General features: G+C 45.4%; 1 long non-coding RNA gene across 1 annotated transcript; it reads left to right on the forward strand.

Moving 5' to 3' along the window:
- Positions 1–2169: 2169 nt before the first annotated feature.
- LOC140215339 (uncharacterized) lies at positions 2170–16072 on the forward strand. Its single transcript, XR_011892294.1, has 3 exons — positions 2170–2433; positions 5282–5326; positions 15775–16072. It is a non-coding gene; the product is annotated as an uncharacterized lncRNA (long non-coding RNA).
- The last annotated feature ends 2052 nt before the right edge of the window (positions 16073–18124 follow it).

Genomic DNA, 18124 nt, shown 5'->3' on the forward strand with positions numbered 1-18124 from the left:
GCTCTTTATTAATAAGCCACCCTTGCTACGTTCTTATTCTTGCTTGTCCGGCCACGCGATCACTTCTTCACTCATGCTATGTAAAATTTTGAGCACCCTCTCAATGCATGCGTGCCCAAATGACTCTGATACATCAAATCTGTCTGCAGTTGAGTACATGCTGCGCTGGTTCCCGAGATAGCTGCCAACGATGAGAGACGTTTTTTTTTTTTTTTTCGGCACTCATTCGCACGCACCCCTCGCGAGCTTCTGGGAAGAACGGAGGTGATTAATAGCGGTCTGCAAGACAGTTAAAGGTGTCGCGTGACAGTCGGAAGAGCCGCTTAAACGCAAAATCAAAATAGCTGCCAACGGCGTCTTGATGGCACCGTGGGAGAAAGACCGAAATCGATACGATTTCTGTCTTTCCTCACCAGCTTTGCGGCCAACATTGCGACCAAGTCATCCAACTCCTCCTCACTGTCCGAGTCCAAAGGCCCATTCAGTGCAGCAACGATACACACACATACACACATACACAAGAAAAAGAAATCTGACCAATGTTTTTCTAAGACAACCGCAAACAGCGCCACACAAGTAACACAAGTTCCATGCAAGTTCACCGGCACGTAAACAACACGCGACACGACGCAGAAGACCTGTACAACAGCTGCATCTTGGCATTCGTTTCTCCGTGGCGCTAATGTCACGCTGCAGCTGCACCACTGAACTGGTTCTGCAAAAGTGCGGAATCGTAAACTGGGTTCAAGTGGTGCAGCCGAATAGAACGGACCTCAACATCGGCTGGTTCTCGGCGTGGCCGCTAGGCGGCGAACATTTAGTTGGCGCCGCGCATAGACTTGCTCCAGGCTATGACGTCATACATACAGCTGCCTAACGTTTGCCTATTGCGAACCTGTGGCTTCTGGCAGGTGGGTGATTGTATTGGTTAGTATTGGTTAGGAGCGTTTTATTGTCGTTGAGGAAAGCTAGGTATGCCGCAGACTCTTGTGCTCTTGAATTAAAGTGGGTCTTCGAGAAATAGCAAAACGCGTACCTTCTTTTATTGGGCCCTTGTGCCTGAGCGCGAGTGACGTCATAGGCATACCTTGTTTATAAAAATGAAGTTTGTCTATATAGAACGAGTGGAGGTACGCTAGCGACATCTGGCGTAGAACACGCGATGATAAGCGAGACGCGCCATCTGATGTGTAAGAGAGGAGACAACGCATGACGCCACTGGCGAAACACCTGCTCACTGCCGAATCGCCAGCGGCGGGGATGGGGATGCAGGCGCGGCACGGAGGCTGTCCTACGCCCGACAAGACGAGAAAAGCCCGGAGAGGTAGCTAAATATCGGTTCGTAATAAAAAAGCTTTTTATACAGTACTTGACCAATCTGAAGTGGTTTAATGGTTTTTTTCAACTAGTGTCTTTTTAATGTCAGCACGCTGTACGTCCATGTCAAGCATCTGCAGGCGCATGCATTTCACCTGTTTGCGATTTAGGCTCATAAAGTTTGGCTATGGTTATTTACACTATGGGTATTTTGACGCACGTGCTCAGTAGAAATACTTGTTGCTTCAGATTACTATCTATTTCATTGTTGTACTGCGCGGTAAGTTTACAATAAATTATTGCACATAAATAATGCCTTTGCGTAACACATTTGTGAGTTCTATGCTCAAGTGCTGCAGTGATGACGGAGCATAAGGATTCTGCAGGCACGTGTAGCTGCCTTCTTAACTGATATCTGGAGTTTGATGAAGTTGTCCACATTACCATCCCCGTCTACACAGAAACTACAAGTATTTTCAATGGCAATTCACCCTGATCAACTCCCGACAGCTACTTCAAAATGCACTAACACGTAGCAGAGGTTATTTTTCAGAAGCCGGTGGACAGGCAGCTGTTCCCACACAATACACTATTTATGAAGCAGCTCGTATGCGTGCCGATCGTAAATACGGGGTTCATAAAGAAAATTGAAGTGTACAGACAGCCGCAAGATTGTGCAGACAGATTGTACAGAAGAGTGTACAGACAGCCGCAAGTGAGCATTCTGAAAAGGCTCATTCAGTGTGGCAAGGCGGAAAGTTTCCAGTGACAGCTAATAGAGAACCTTTCAAACATCCCAAAGCACGCCCTAGGTACAATAAGAGGTGTTTACGATGTATATTAACAAGAACCGGCAGCTGCGGCTCCGCTTAGAATAGAAAACAAGAAAAATACGTGCAGTCGCCCGAGTTTATATGGCGCTTCTCAGTGTATCGCTTCTGGATGCGCAAAGTACGAATTGCTAGAAGTGAACCGCATTGCTTCAGGCGCTGCGTTCTGTGAACACTGTTGGAAGTGCACTCACACCAAAAGCGGAGTTTCAAGTAAAAAGCCCGAAGCAAGAGCAACAAGCTATAATGCCATCGAGGGCGATTGTACTTACGATTCTTTTGGCAGGTAAGCAATCGTGGTTTTATTGCGCGTTTTATACGCTCCCCTTTTACTGTGCACGTTATTATAAACATGGCAGTTGTGGTCACGCCGACACTGCGAAAATCATTGTTCCTTACCAGAATTATTGACCAGCTTTTTAAAACGTGAAATATGCACTTGTCGAAGCGAATTGTGGCGGTAAGCGCATTATTAGCTTTTTCCGGTCGAGTTTACTAAATTATGGTCGGTTACATTCTGGGCGAGTCCGTTCGATGTCAGTAAATAAACTAGCGCAGGCACCAAGAGCAATTGTGTCTGAATTATTTCCCTGCTGCCGAATAGCGTCATTTTCTATGCTAGTTCATCCTTGGAAGTAACCCCCAGTCAATCCGTTCTTGACTGCACTTGACCAGATGCTGGCGTAATCCCAGTTGGGCGCATCACCAATAATGGTGACGCACCAGCTTTCTGCTATGCGTTGGGGCAGGCCTTATGTATACTAAGTGTATTGGGTCATGCTAATGGACACGGGAGAGCCTGTTATTTTCTCACGTGCACACGTACTGAAGACGGACGGAGAACTTACCTGTACTGCCAGTCAGAATCGGTAAGTCACCCTGATATGAAGGTAGGACGATCGCACCATTCTTGAAGCAGGAAAGCGATACCGTCTCAGGTCATCTATAGCCAATCGACTTCGACCTCGGATCAATCTACTTAATCCGGGGACGCAGTGAAGAGATACGCAGTGTCAGTCTCCCTCACCCTAATATACGATATGGCGATGGTGCCAAATATAAGTGACAACGAGGTAGTTTCAAAAAGTGACTGCTGATGATCTTTGCTGTGCTTACATGCATGAGTAAATGTTGTTCGAGTATCAAAACAAGGTTGAAATTATGGGGTTTTACGTGCCAAAACCACTTTCTGATTATGAGGCACACCGTAGTGGAGGACTTCGGAAATTTCGACCACCTGGGGTTCTTTAACGTGCACCTAAATCTAAGTACACGGATGTTTTCGCATTTCGCCCCCATCGAAATGCGGCCGCCGTGGCCGGGATTCAATCCCGCGACCTCGTGCTCAGCAGCCTAACACCATAGCCACTGAGCAACCACGGCGGGTGAAAACAAGGTTCCTCCTTGTAATAAATCCCGCCTATTGCGGAGGCATTCTCGCTTAACTGTGTACCAGGCCCCGTGTCCTCACTGAAAGAGAATACACTTCTTGGTGCGTGTGGCAATGTGCGTAGAAAAGCAGCGAAAAGAATCAGGCCCGAGACGACGAAATGCGGCGGCACATGGAAAATGCACAGAAGGCTTGCCAAGGTGCCACGAATGTCGAGGCCTTCGCATATTGGAAATGTGAATGTTTGTCAGAAAATTCGAGCGAGTGCTTCAAGAAGCTCTTTGTACGCCTTCACTTTAGCTATACAACGGTGCAGGTCGCGAGGTGTCTAGTAGACTCCTTTTTTTGAATGTGTGCAAGTATCGAAGTGATAATCGCAGCTGCATTCTGCCACGTTGGGAGATATTGGTAAAACCACGTTGGGAGATATTGGTAAATGAAAGTTTGCCTTTGATCAAGGTGTACTATCGGCGTCAAATGAAAGTTGAACAGTGGAGCGCGTGGACCAAGCATAAGTGAAGATATAGTGCGCGCCGTCCAGTCATCACCATTGACAGGCGCGCACATCCGGTTTGGCCGCACTGCGCGAGGTTTGGGAGGGAAACCATGTCAAACGGCCAAACGCGCTCGGCATGCCGGCCGCCGTCGCGGCTGCCAGCGATACCGCGCAGCGCAAGTTTGCCGATCGAAAGAGCGAATGTGGCGCGCAAGCTGCAAACCACGCGGGCGAATCTACCTTGCGATGACGGTGCAAATTGCACAACGCGCACCGCTGTTCGCGCCGACAGCGCTTGTTGTTTCGGCGATCTGTGCGATAAGACTCGCCGTAAACTGCAATATTCTAGCTTCATTTTTATTTTTCATTTTCTCCCTTCCAAATGTAAGAACCAGAACAGAAGCGTCATTATCTCACTAGAGGGGGATCGCGCAGTGCGGCCAAACCGGATGTGCGCGCCTGTCAATGGTGATGACTGGACGGCGCGCACTATAACTTCACTTATGCTTGGTCCACGCGCTCCGCTGTTCAACTTTCATTTGACGCCGATAGTACGTATTTCAGCTCTGTGTCGAAGGTGCTTGCATACCCTCGTCTCAAAAGACGCCTAGCCGAAAGCAGTGCAAACGCCCTTTAGAGGAGAAAATCGGAACATGTCTACGGTTTCAGGCAAATATGCCGATCTCCAGTCATGGCGTCTAATGCATTTGTCTGTAGACACAATCGGTCGTTCAATTGTTTTAAGGCATGAAGGGCAGCCTCTCAGACCCTTCCTTCGTAATAATAATTTACACACTATATTCTGTATAAGTGACTGGTGGAATACACTTGTCTCTATGGCTAGAGTTTATGCTCAGCCTGTCGGAAAATTTGTGAACAAGTCTATTTGCTTCGGTCTGCTGTGGGCCATAGCCATTTGAACAGCTTGAGACAAATCCGAAGTCTCGTGTTCTTATAATACAAATATTTGTCTCTGGGAGTTAGGAGATGCAGTAGATCATCCCAGTGAAACGCACACATTACAGGAACAACACAAAATAATAACTGGATGGGAGCACATTGTCGTGAATGATTAGACAAGGCGATCAGTCCCGTTTCTTGTTTCGTAAGCAAATATAAATGGTTAAAACTGCAGTTTTGCTGCTGTTAACCCCAAGCTCATCTGATCATTGTAATTTTTGCGTAGTGACTGCTTGTTCTTTTTTTTAGTGATATCTCCGTCACTTTCATTTAACATATTTCTTCCAGCAGGTTCGCTGAGTGATCTCAGAGGCGTACCGAAAGCCAGGTTCGGTAAGTTGCCGTAGTTATAAGATGCGTGACTGGTGGGGCACATTGGAAGTTAACAGCATATCATGGTACCATTTTACCACGCGAAGCATGTTGGTGTGTCGCTGTGACAAAACATCATACGCGCACTTGTTATTCGAATAATTTTAGCGATACATCATAGCAAGGAAGTTGTCAGCTACTAAACTCACAGAAAAATTTGAGCAACTGAACTGGTCTTTTTTGGGTGACGCGTTGTATATATATTGGCTCTTTTTCGTATACGGAGAAAAAGTAATCAAGAATATAAAAAAAATTTAATGCTCCTCGGCAGGCAGACATACCCCTTTTGTATAATAGATAGCTTCTATGGTTGTCGGCTCCTTTGTTCGCCATCTCTCACCATATTGAGCTCCTGCTTTTTCTAAATTCTTCTCCAAGTGCGAAAGCGTCCAATTTATTTTGTTTTAGTGTTATACTGCTAAATATTGTCACGTGGTGGTGACGTTCAAGAACACAGTAGCAATACTGTGATTAACGAAACGAGAGTTTTATTGGGCGAACCTGTGCCCACAAAAACAGGCTACACTTATAGCACAACGAAAGCGGCGAACACAGTCGGCGATCGTCGAAAATCTGATCTGCGGGTCAAGCGCGTCCGCTTTTATACAGCAGTCGTCGAATGTTCCAGACTAATCGTTCGGACCCGCGTGCTTTCCACAAAGTTCTACACCATTCGCGTCACGCGATGAAATCAGATAACACAACGCTCGGCTACAACAGACAGCCGGATAGAAGCATCGATAACTTTCCAGAAACTTCGGATACATGCAGGCGCGTCCCGCGCTGTGCGATTACATTCGTTAGGCGGCGAAACGTGGTCGCCCGATAAAGATAAGTACACGTGTCAATATTACTGTAGAATGAAGTACTTTGGAGCCTGAAGCATGTTATGAAAAACTAGACCACTATAAACAAGCCTCTTACCGTCAACGAACCAAAGTTTAAATCCCTGTTTATAAATATTTCAAACGGACTGATTCTTCTTTATAATAACAGAATCTTTGGGGACCTACTGTAGCATTCGCATGCACCTTTGTTTAAAAGACGTTAGTCCGTATAGCTTCGTAGCGGTGTGAATTGCGACGTTGTCACGCGCAAACAAAAAAGATATGAGGTTCTACGCGCCAAAACCACTATTTTATTATGAGGCACGCCGTAGGGGGGGACTCCGAAATAATTTGGACCACGAGCGGTTCTTTAACGTGCACCTAAATCTAAGTACGCAGGTGTTTTAGCATTCCGCCTCCATCGAAATGTTACATATAGTTGCATATAGTACATTATGATACAGGGTGTTTCAGCGACCTCTGTCGTTATTATTAAAATTGAGAATTCGATAAACTGACATTTTTACTGGTCAAGGTAGATACATAGCATGGGCAGAAAAAAAAACGTGACGGCTCATTTACTCGCATAATTACCCAAGACTCCCTAATTCCCCTTTTTATTTTAATGTGAGGCCACTGGTAATGCCAATGGGATGTTTCTAGCTAATGACGAAATGTTAGCAAGTCAGCTTTTAAAACTGTTAAAAAGCCTCAATTTAACAGATGCCGGCACAAAGTGCTTTGCCCCATTTCCCGCGCAATACCGAGACCGAGTGCGTTAATTAGCAAATCTTGGTCAGTTAGGCTACTCGACAATCCGAAAGGGAGTTTGCTTTTGTCCGCCCTTGCTGTGAATCTCCGCCAGCAGAAGCCATCATTTTGTGTTAAATCCCGTATTTTCATGGGTAGAGACCGTCGTCGTTGAAACATCCGGGATAAGTCCGCATCGGTATACATGCTAATATCGGGTGCCTCGGCTAACACTGCGCATATAGAGGCAGAGCACCTGCTTTCCTGAGTCATCAGCGCGCCTCGCGACGACGTTCTGTGGTCACGTATATATAGTATCACGAAACTGCTCGCTTCAGGTTTAATGCGAACCGTGCACGTGGTACCTTGCGAGTCCACTATTCTGAAAATTGTGGCACAAAATGAAAGCACTCAAAGGGCAAAAGAAGATACATATCGACAGGTTTGATGCGGATGTTATTGTATCTTTATCTATTGATGATGTGACAGGCTGCTCAAGTTTTAAGTTGGTTCTACTGACGTGAAACACCCCAAAGTCTCCGCGGGATGGCTTGTTTGGCCCTACCGGATATATATGCCGCCCGCTCTCCCTGACCCGTCCTCCGCGTAGAACATTTAGTTGCAAATTTGCTGTCATTATACTTCGAAGGTCGCATAGTCACCGTTATTATAATGATCTGCCCTTCACGCTATTCAATAGTAAAATACAACGTACAGCGTCACACATATCGCAGGGTTGGTATGCTCCACACACTCCATTTCTAAAATGCATATCGAAATCTGCGACCCTGTGGATCAAGCTTGCATGCGGTAGAAGAGAAAATTTTTTTAGGCAATTTATACTATCACAATCCTTATACTTTTACGCGTATATATAAACATGAATTAGGAAATGGGGCTAGTGTTTTTATCTTGGAATCTCATGGGAATGACCTCGAAATGACCTGGAATACTTGTTAAATATCCGGTACCTCAGTTCTCGTGATTCTTCTTAACTGTAAGGTGATGTAATATCTTCAACTGAGCTCGTGAACTTTTTTTTCCGTGCAGTCTGAGAAAGGCTTTGGAATATGTTCCTCCGAAACAAATCTGTCGTGCATAATGGGCTCGGACATTGTGTTGACTTTATTTCGATGCTTTTCGAGCTGCGTCACTGGTCCGAGCAGCGATTCGCAATACCACAGCAGCATCGGCCGTCCGTGAATATAGACGATAGGATATACGTAGTAAAATCGAGCGAAGGGAATCAATACATTATTCATCACTGTACAGGGGCGGCATGACTTTTGTTTGTATTTTGTTTGACAACTAATTAGACTGCGCGACGTGGCACAGATGAATTCAAACTTGCAGCATCCGTTCATATAGATTGGGAGATATCACTTATGATGCCACTTGCAATTGTCGATTTGTTGATTTGTCAATATTAACTGGCCGATGTCTTAATCACACAGTGTATAGAATACACCTTAACTGGGGCGATAGAGCTAACCAGAGCAGCTTAAGAGCTAACTTGTACGGCTATCACTTTGGTCACGTTATGCCTAGTATCCGCTGTTTGTTAGAGATCGCTACTGGTCTAATTACTTGCCCATATATATATCATAAGAAGCCAACAAACAGACACCAAGGACAACGTAGGGGAAATTACTTGTACTTACTGATTGAACTAAAGAAATCATAAATTAATGGAAATGAAAGCGGCTGAAAAAACAACTTGCCGCAGCTGGGGAGGCGACGAACGCTGTTTGCGCCGTGGCTTAACTCCGCTGAGCCGAACAACAAACATCGACGACCTCGCAATAGCCTGAGAGAGGACGCTCGGAGGCGTTCCGTGAGGTCGGACGTGCGACGCATCGGATCCATCGATTTTAGACTGGAACCGCGGGCCAACACACGGCACACCGAAAATCTTGGTCTTATCCGACGCCGAACATCGCAAGGATCCTGCATACACCGACCTGAGGCAGGTGGACCAATTTTCAGCGCTCTTACGCCAATCTGAAGATCGCATCATGCCGCGGTTGAGCTGACCCTAACGAGGTCTAAGCTCGGCGCAGCCGGCGTCGGAAGTTCTCCGGACATGGCGACGCAGAAGATCACCGGGTACGACCCGACATCCATGAATTGGACCGCAATCGAGCACAAACCCCGAGATGAGGACATCCTGCCCACCGAAAGTGAGTGTCTTCAAGCACCTGTACGCCTGCGGCAACGCAAGCAACAAGCGAACATGGCTACCAAAAGCTGCGTTGGCGCGGCGTCGCCGACGTCAACGGCGGCGGGGAATTCCCTCCGCGCCGGGAATACGGACGGTGCTCGCGTTGCGCCACTGCTGCAAATGAAGACGGCTCGCAACTGGCGCCCGAAACAGACGCCCAGACTCCGTTCCGAGGACCTAATCGTGGTGTTGAAGCCCCGAGGCACCGTGGACCTGAAAATGGCCTTCAAGCATGGTGACGTGGGATCGGCGGTGGCCCAATACGTGGGTGAAGTAGCCGCCAGGGATCTCAATGTGTGGCCCGTATGGGAACAGAACGTTATCGTGTGCGGAACCCAGACAACACCGATAGCTGACAAGCTGATCAAAGATTTCGACCTGCAGGTAGGGGAACGCTCCTATCCCTTCCGCGGTCATCTCAAGCTGAATGGAGAGGTATGCAAGGGGGTGATCAACGTCCGCGAGGATGAAACCTCCGCCTCTCTCAAGCCCAAGCTCTACCGGAGGGAGGGCGAGATCGCCTTTGTCCGAAAATTGGGAACTACTAACGTGGCGGTGGTAACCTTTGAAGGCCGAAGACTCCCCCGTTACATACAATATAATTATGAATGCGTTCCGGTCAGGGAGTATAAGAAGACCATACCCGCGTGCTACAGATGCGGCACGGTGGGCCACTGGGTGCATAACTGCCCCCACCCAGAGGAAGGAAGATGCGGCTTCTGTGGCAAACAAGCCGGCTCCACAACGGACGGACTTGCAGAACACGAGTGCGCACCATCCTGCATGATCTGCGGAGGAGCCCACCTCATTGGATCGGCAGAGTGTGTAGAAAAATTCCGGAAACTTAAGCGGCCGGGATCAACGACCCCAGCAAGAGGAGCGGCAACGCCATCAAGGCGGCAGCCTCGCTGTACAGCTTGTATTGGAAGACAACAGGTGTCTCACTGGCATAGCCGTTTTATAAAAAAAATTATTGTCTATAAAACACCCTGGTCATGAAATCAATAGTCAAATTTTGTAATCAAGTCATTGATTCGCTTTGATATCGATTCTTGTCACCAATCATCGAGACAGATCTGTCACAGCCCACGTAGACATTATATTTTTTCTAGCACAGCTCTTAGGCGCCCGTTCCTGCGTCTAGCATCGGCGTAACCGAGCGAACGAGCACAGCGAAGAATGAAAGAGCGAACGCGGAGCGCAGCGGGCAGTGGAAGTCGGCGATAGCGATAGCGAAGAGAGAGCGAAGAGGCAAAGCGGAAGGGGAGGGTGCAGCGGAACCGTGAGGCGAAAAGTGCAGGAGGAAGGTATGGCGAAAATGTGACAAGCGCAGTGCCGCACAAGACGGGCTCTGCGGCGACAACCACTACGAGATGGCACCAGAGTGACACGCCGTCGTCTGTTCACCGATGGCATGCGACGATCGCGTCCACCGTTACCATATATGAAAACAAAGCGCCGCATAAGCGCAGGCCTGTCGTCGGCGGCTGGCGTGAATCGCGCCCACACGTCACCGACGAACTGCCTCTCGCGATCTCCCGATTGGCGAGGCAGTCGCGCCACACTTCGCTCCGTTTGCAACGTGCCGCAGGAAACATACTGTCCGCGCCAGCCAATATATCGCGAAATGAAAACGCGTATAGAGCTGCTCTCAAATTTCGCATTAGAGAGTATCATAATCGTTCGTGAATTTTTGACGCGTTTTTACTCTTTGAGGCGTCGGCCATTTTCTTTTTTCGGTAGCTGAGTTGTATATATAATTATACGTTCAATTTTCACAACGTTTTGCGGCAGCTTAAAGCTGCTTTTTCGAGCATGATACAGTCGCCAGCACAGTCCAATTCATTCCGCGCTTTCTTCGGAATTTATTTTTATTTTTCCCAAGCCAGGATATACCTGCGAACTTTGACTTCTGTATATTCACGTACTTCGCCCTTCACACGAATTTATAAAGAGTTCTGGGCAGCAGAGAAGACTCTTTACCAATGCACGGCCAGATGCGTAGAAGCTGTTTATCGGGCTGTTTCGCCGGTTTTCCATCTGTGCGATTCATTCTTAGGGAGAAACGGCGCTCCCTAGAATTCATTTCAGCTCGCGACTCGCCATGTCACAGGTTGTCAATGCGTCGAATTCATTTTATTCTACCTGCGGGCAAATACACCACGCGTACTTGTCGTTTTATTGAGCGCATGTGCCAAACGTCCGTCTGCGCCCGCATAACAGGCTTGTCTACTGTTCACCCTAAAATATTCGTATAGTGCGCGTGGTTCTCCCGTTCCGGCCCGTTATAAGCGCGCTGCATTGCGGGGCTGCCTCATGGGAAGCAACTGCCGCGCGATTCTAGGTTATCATTTCCGCTCTCGAATCCCGTTCACAATCTCGTTTATGTGGTGAGTTGCCGAGAAAAGTGTGCACGTGCCTTTTCATTTCCCGCAGCGGCTGCGTGACGCATAAGTACATCATGGCTTCGTTTTGAGCGACAGCCGCGAGAGAGAACAGCATCACGCCGACAGGCTGGAAGAAAAATATGCGACGCGTCGCTCTTTGCGACCCTTGATATTTCTTTGTGTGTAACCGACGCACACTCGATAAGATTGATTGATTGATTGATTGATTGATTGATTGATTGATTGATTGATTGATTGATTGATTGATTGATTGATTGATTGATTGATTGATTGATTGATTGATTGATTGATTGATTGATCCAATATTGGGGCTGCAAAAATGACGTAGCTGATTGCTCGGGAATAATATTGACTGCGTGTTTTTCTTTCTTTTCTTTTTTTTAGAGTGCACCTATGGTGCACGAGAGTTTTTGTATTCCGCCGCCCCATTGGAATGTGGTCGGTCCCATAGCCAGGTATCTGACTCATGAATAGAATGCCCTAGCCACTGAACCACCGGGAGGAAACGGTCTTAGAGGCTGCGAGTCGCTTGTACGCGAGCCATTCTGAAGCAACGCTGTGCTTAAATTTTAGAACTAAGGTTTTCTCCTACACGCGAAAGCAGAAAATTATACGTTTTAGCGGTAATATATGCGAAACGCCGAGTCTGACTTGACGAGGATGCGGCGGCGCGGCGGAAGTTCAAATCTGCGGTAACTTTGCTGGCATGGCGTTTTCTGAAGGACAATTTTAAATTATGCGGAGTAGTTTCAGAAACTGGTTGACGAAAAAACTCCTTGAAAATGGAGAACAGAGAAACAGCACCAGTTAACAAATATATTTTTCCCGTCATTTTGCTCACACAGCGTTTATTCATGCCTGCAAGTTTTAAAAAATTCAGTTGGTCTAAAGCAATAACGCCCAGTGCATCTGGACGCAGCGCCGATGTCACCTTCCGGATAGTGCGTACCACACTTTCTTAAAAAATTTTGATGACGGGTAGGCCAGCCTTGAAAATTGCAATATTAACGTACACCGTAAACTCCTTCAGACGTCAGATTTCGTACCTTTAAAGTCGCCATTTCACGTAGCCTCTCAAGTTGCATCTGTCCGTCTAGAAAACCCATTGGTGAAGGGGGTGGAGGTTCATGTTACATAAGAGACTACCCAGGTAGCTTTATTTGGAAGATCATGTGGAGAGGTCAGAAGCAAATGACTTCTTGTTACACCATTTCACTTCCATATGGGCTATGTTCGATGAAAGTTATTGTCTTAAAAACTTGCCGACAGGTATGACTTTTTTTTTCTTTTTTTTTAAACATACGTCTAATTGTGACATTGGGTCGTCCACTTTTCTTTTTTTATGGGGTGAGGATGTTCCTTTTTCTGGCATTCGTTCATCAAAAATAGGCAACTGTGCTGTAACTGGAAACACGCGTAGGCGTGAAATGCATTGTTCTAACATCATATACGAGGGGTCCTTCTTTTTACCAATTTTTATTACCTGTAGCCGGTATGCGCTTATTCTCGCACGACAAGTAAGAATGCGCCCTCAGCTATTAAGGAAGTTCTGTGAATTAAAATTTTACTTATGTACTTTAGGCCCATCCTGCAATTGCGAAATCGAAGCAGGGGAGTCTTGTAGCCATACACTATGTAGTCATATATATGTAGTCATACAACAGCACTATGTACTTATGCCTGAGCGATTTTAAAGGAAATGATGTGCATATACTATGGGATAAGTTTAAAGAAATCTGCACGTACCGCATAAAACATTTTATTCCCAATAGAATAAAGAAAACGCACAAAAGAAATCCCTGGATCACGCGTAGGGTCTTGCATTTAAAACGAAAACTAAAGCGATTAAAGCGTACACGTGTCTGCCGAAACGTTATAGCAACTGCACGACTTGCACTGCGTCAAGTGTGAGCCAATCAAAACGTCATTACTTTGAACACACGCTGCCGAGCTTTATTCAAAACGCTCCGCAGAAGTTTTGGAGACACTTGTCCAAGAAAAACAAGCCTATCGACCAAATTATGCACAATGAAGCTCTTGTCACCGATAAAGCAAGCATTGCTGAACATTTTAATACATATTTTTACAGTGTTTTTTTCGAAATCCAGCTCTCAAATACGAGAAACAGCTCCATCATGTTCTTCCGAATCAAGCATTGTATCTTCTGCAGGCGTGTTATCCATGTTGTTAAATTTGAAAACAAAAGTGTCTCCTGGTCCTGACGGGATTCCAAATATGTTCTTGTAGCGTTATAGTGAAATGATATCCAAATTTCTTGTCATAATTTTCCGTGCAAGCCTATCAACTAGCAGTGTTCCTTCGGATTGGAGAGTTGCGCGGATTGTACCAATACTTAAGAAAGGTACCGCATCATCTGTTACAAATTTTCGTCCAATATCGCTTACATCTTCTTCTTGTAAACTTCTTGAGCACATTGTAGCCACTTATATAACTACCTTTATAAGTGGCAGAGGCATTCTATCTCCATTTCAACACAGATTTAGAAAGGGACTTTCAACAGTCACCCAACTAACATCTGTAGTCCATAGCTTTGCTGATACACTAAACGGGTCCGGGCAGATTGACGTTATTTTCTAGATTTTAGGAAAGCGTTTGACCTTGTTCCACATGACAAACTAATATATAAGCTTGAAGCTACTGGGCTTCTTTCTTTCATAATTAACTGGGTGTCTGCTTACCTTTCTAACCGCACACAGTATGTCAGTATTCTCATTTTTCCAGCCACCTCCCAGTCACTTCTGGCGTACCGCAGGGAAGTGTGCTGGGACCATTACTCTTCCTAATATACATAAATGACATTGTTGATATGATTAATGAACCAGTTCAGATTAGGCTTTTTGCCGGCGACTGTGTATTGCTTAATGATATTAGGTCTTCTGAAGATCAAGTCATCCTTAATTCTAACCGTCGGAACATTCATTCTTGGTGCAATCGATGGGACATGAAGCTTAACAATGACAAAACAGTGTTCATGAAAGTTACCTATTAAAAGGGTAGCCTATCATTTTCATATAACCTTCCATCTCACCCACTCGAGGAAGTAAATGAATACACTTACCTAAGTGTTACTATAACCAATAATCTTAATTGGAATAAACATATATCAAAATATGCACGTCAGCTTTTAAGAAACTTTGCCTCCTCAGGCACAAATTAAGAACTGCCCCTACTAGCGCAAAGCTCTTAGCCTACACCTCAATCATCAGACCTAAACTCGAGTACGCATGCACCGTCTGGGACCCTTACACAAAACATAACATTGAGACGTTGGAAATGATCCAGAGAAATTCTGTTCGATTTATCTTTAACAAATACCGCTCTACTGACTCCCCCACCACTCTCATGGCACAACATAACATACAGACACTGGAAATACGAAGAAAAATTCACAGATTGAAGTTACTTTTCTTAATCAAAAATAACAAACTCTCCATGAGTCCTGGTCCATTTATTAAGTGCACCACAACACACTTAGCAAGAAATCATCACGCGGAATCCCTAACACCGTACAACGCTAGAGTCAATGTTTTTAAATACTCTTTCTTTCCGCGCACAATAACTCAATGGAATTCACTCCCGAGTGATCTACTAACCAGTATTGATGCCATTGACAAAATTACTTATTGACAGTTGCACAGTTATTGTTTTGTGTTCCTGCTATGTGTCATTGTTTATATATTCTTTACTGCAATGATTTTTTGATGTTTTTTTTTTTTGCAGTTGTTATTGTCATTCTCTTTTTGTTTTGCCCCTCCTGCTAGGACCCATCTAGGGTCTGCAGTATGCTGCAAATAAATAAAAATAAAATAAAAATAAACCTTGGGCACCTCAGCACAGGGCTAGCCATTGTGTCTGAGTGGGTACTAACACAAGTAACATTAGCATAAAGTCAAATTCGTGGTCACAATATATACAAACACAAACCTTGTCATTGGAGTACTGCTTTCACACAGAAATATTTTACTAACTTTCTGTCGGAACCTTGAAGTTAGACGTCAAGCTTGCGTTTGAACGTCGTAAAACCAGTTGAAGACGGGGGCTTTCTTCGTTTTAATCTCATCTGTTCCGCTTATTTCCCAACCAGAATTCATGGAACGGGGAAGCGCGAAGTTCGGCTGCTTAAGGTGTACTTATTTGCAACATGCCGGACGGACATCCTCGTTCCTTTTTTTCTTCGTGCAGGTAGCGGATTGGTGTGTCCTGATTTTGAAGTGGAGTGCGAGAACATGTGCGTGGCCATTGGACACAAGGATGGATTCTGCAAAGGCACTATGTGCTCATGTGAAGATCGCATTGTAGTGAACCTGGGACTACCGAGTGGCCACTAAACCTTTGCCTCCAACTAACGCTTCAAGCGCTGTCTTTTCTGAGCGAGCGCCTTTGTAGCTCACACTCGACCTGCATGTACTCTACACTGGCACTTTCATAATTATTTGTTAATAATCATGATATTAAATAAACGTGGTGTTTGGAACTGATATATAGAGTTCAGATGAACTAACCTTCTCCCCGATCCATTCTAACGCTTATACAAATCTTATTCTAAGCCCATGCGCCGTTCGTGTCTTCAGTGAACATGCTTGTCGTATTGTCAGTACCATTCGTAAGCAAATAATAGACCCCCTAAGTGCATTTCATTCAACAGCAATGTAAATATATATTTATCAATGCGTGAAGTACAGGCTAAAAAGGGAAAGCATGGGATCGAGCACAATCAAAGCATCAATTTTCCAAAAGTCAATATTAGCAGTGTGGGAATAGTAAAATTGTAAGGCCAATTGAACGTGCTTTGAGTGGTGCTGAAAGCGCATCAAATGGAATATCGAATGCTTTTCCAGCAGTCTTCTGATGACGCACAGCCTTTCCAAAATGAGCAAAATGTAACTGCTAGTGATCAGGTGGTTTACCTGAAAAGCTCTGGCTCCCTAAGCAACTGGGTGCTTTCCTACGAAACTTCTTGTGATTTGCATCCACTGTCACCTGAATAAATGATATAGCATTTCTTCTCTAGTTTAATATTTCGTCCTGCAAGACTGACGAAGATGGGAAGTAGTCCAAGCTATTCGAATGAGATTTGAATTTGTGAATTGGAATAATTAGGCCGAAGACAAAATTGCACATTATATTTTCACGATTTGAGTCTGGAATATTTGTTCACCAATACGTGTGGCACAACTTCCATGTTTTCCACTGTCTGTGGCTCCCATTTTCAGAAAAAATTTTCATCCCCTGCTCAGAGTATTTTAGCGCTTCACCGTAATTATTACATATCGAGCGCGGACGAAAAAAAAACCATTTAAGAACTTATCAACTTTGTTTTCGTGCCACTCATATGCTAGGTTGTTCAGCAGCTGCATTCCATTCCCCCTCTCGTCCCTTGGTTTGACAGGTTCTGCTGACAAAGTGCGAACCTGCTGCTAAAGCTTACATAATTTTCACTTGAATATAGTTACCATTTAAGTATTATATAAAATCATGATTTGAGGAAAAATCCATCTTAACCTTAAAAAAATCTCATTGGAAGCCCAGATTACGTGTTCTGCAAAATATAGCGTCGCTCTGAATTGCAACAATTGTTCAAAAATAGTACGCTTGCACAGTGCCGGCAATCGCTCCCACCTAGCGTCCCCTTTCACCGATGTCAAGTGCTTAGAGATCAGTGATTATAAATGGTAGATATGCACTGGCTACGTCTGTCTAAAATTCATGTGCGCAGAAGATTCAGATAACTTTAAGAGACTGGGCTGAAAAAAATTGCTGGCTCTTCCTTAATCGTGACTAGATGTAAGCATCAAATGGCAACCGGCAAAAAATATTGGTTGTAGGTGATACAAGCCACAATTTTAAAATGGATGTAGTGCATGTTCTCAACGATCCACCACACCACACCACACCACGCCATACTGTGCACTGGTCCAAATGGACGCTGCCCAGCTAGAGAAGAAAACCGGTTGACGGCGGCACGACAGGCAGCAAAAGACGCCAGGGAGACAGAGTGCACTGCCCAGCTAGAAGAAAATTACCTAAAGGAGGGGCCACGCAGCCTGGCGCCATCTCTCGAGGCGACGAAGAACTCGCGCCGCGGAACTCGCGGACCGCATGCGTTCAAACGAGCACAGACAACGCTGTCTCAGCGCCAAAAGATGACAATGAAGTATATGGTGCCCTGTATCTGCCTTTTGAACGTCGCCCTATTGGAAATGACCAATAAAACTTCAGCTTACTAAAAGTTACCGCTTGAGTGATATTGTGAACAAACATTAGGGAGAACTCGTAAGCAATATTTTTTGTAACTTGTTTGGGCTGTAACTAGCGTATATAATGCGGTCCTGTACAAAGATTTGAAGGCCAGAGACCACATTAGCTTAAGCTTTGACTGGTTGCCCGGATCATTTCGTTTTAGTGCCCGCATAACGGCTCTGGCTTTCGGCTCAAGGCCACTTGAAGGTCGCCAGCAGCGGTAGCTAAAAGCATTTTATGGTTAAAAGCGTAAACTGGTGCGCACTGACTCCCCCCAACGTGGCCGAGTGGC

This window comes from Dermacentor andersoni, chromosome 1 (genome assembly GCF_023375885.2).
Source record: "Dermacentor andersoni chromosome 1, qqDerAnde1_hic_scaffold, whole genome shotgun sequence".
In the NCBI taxonomy this organism is placed as follows: Eukaryota; Metazoa; Arthropoda; class Arachnida; order Ixodida; family Ixodidae; genus Dermacentor; species Dermacentor andersoni.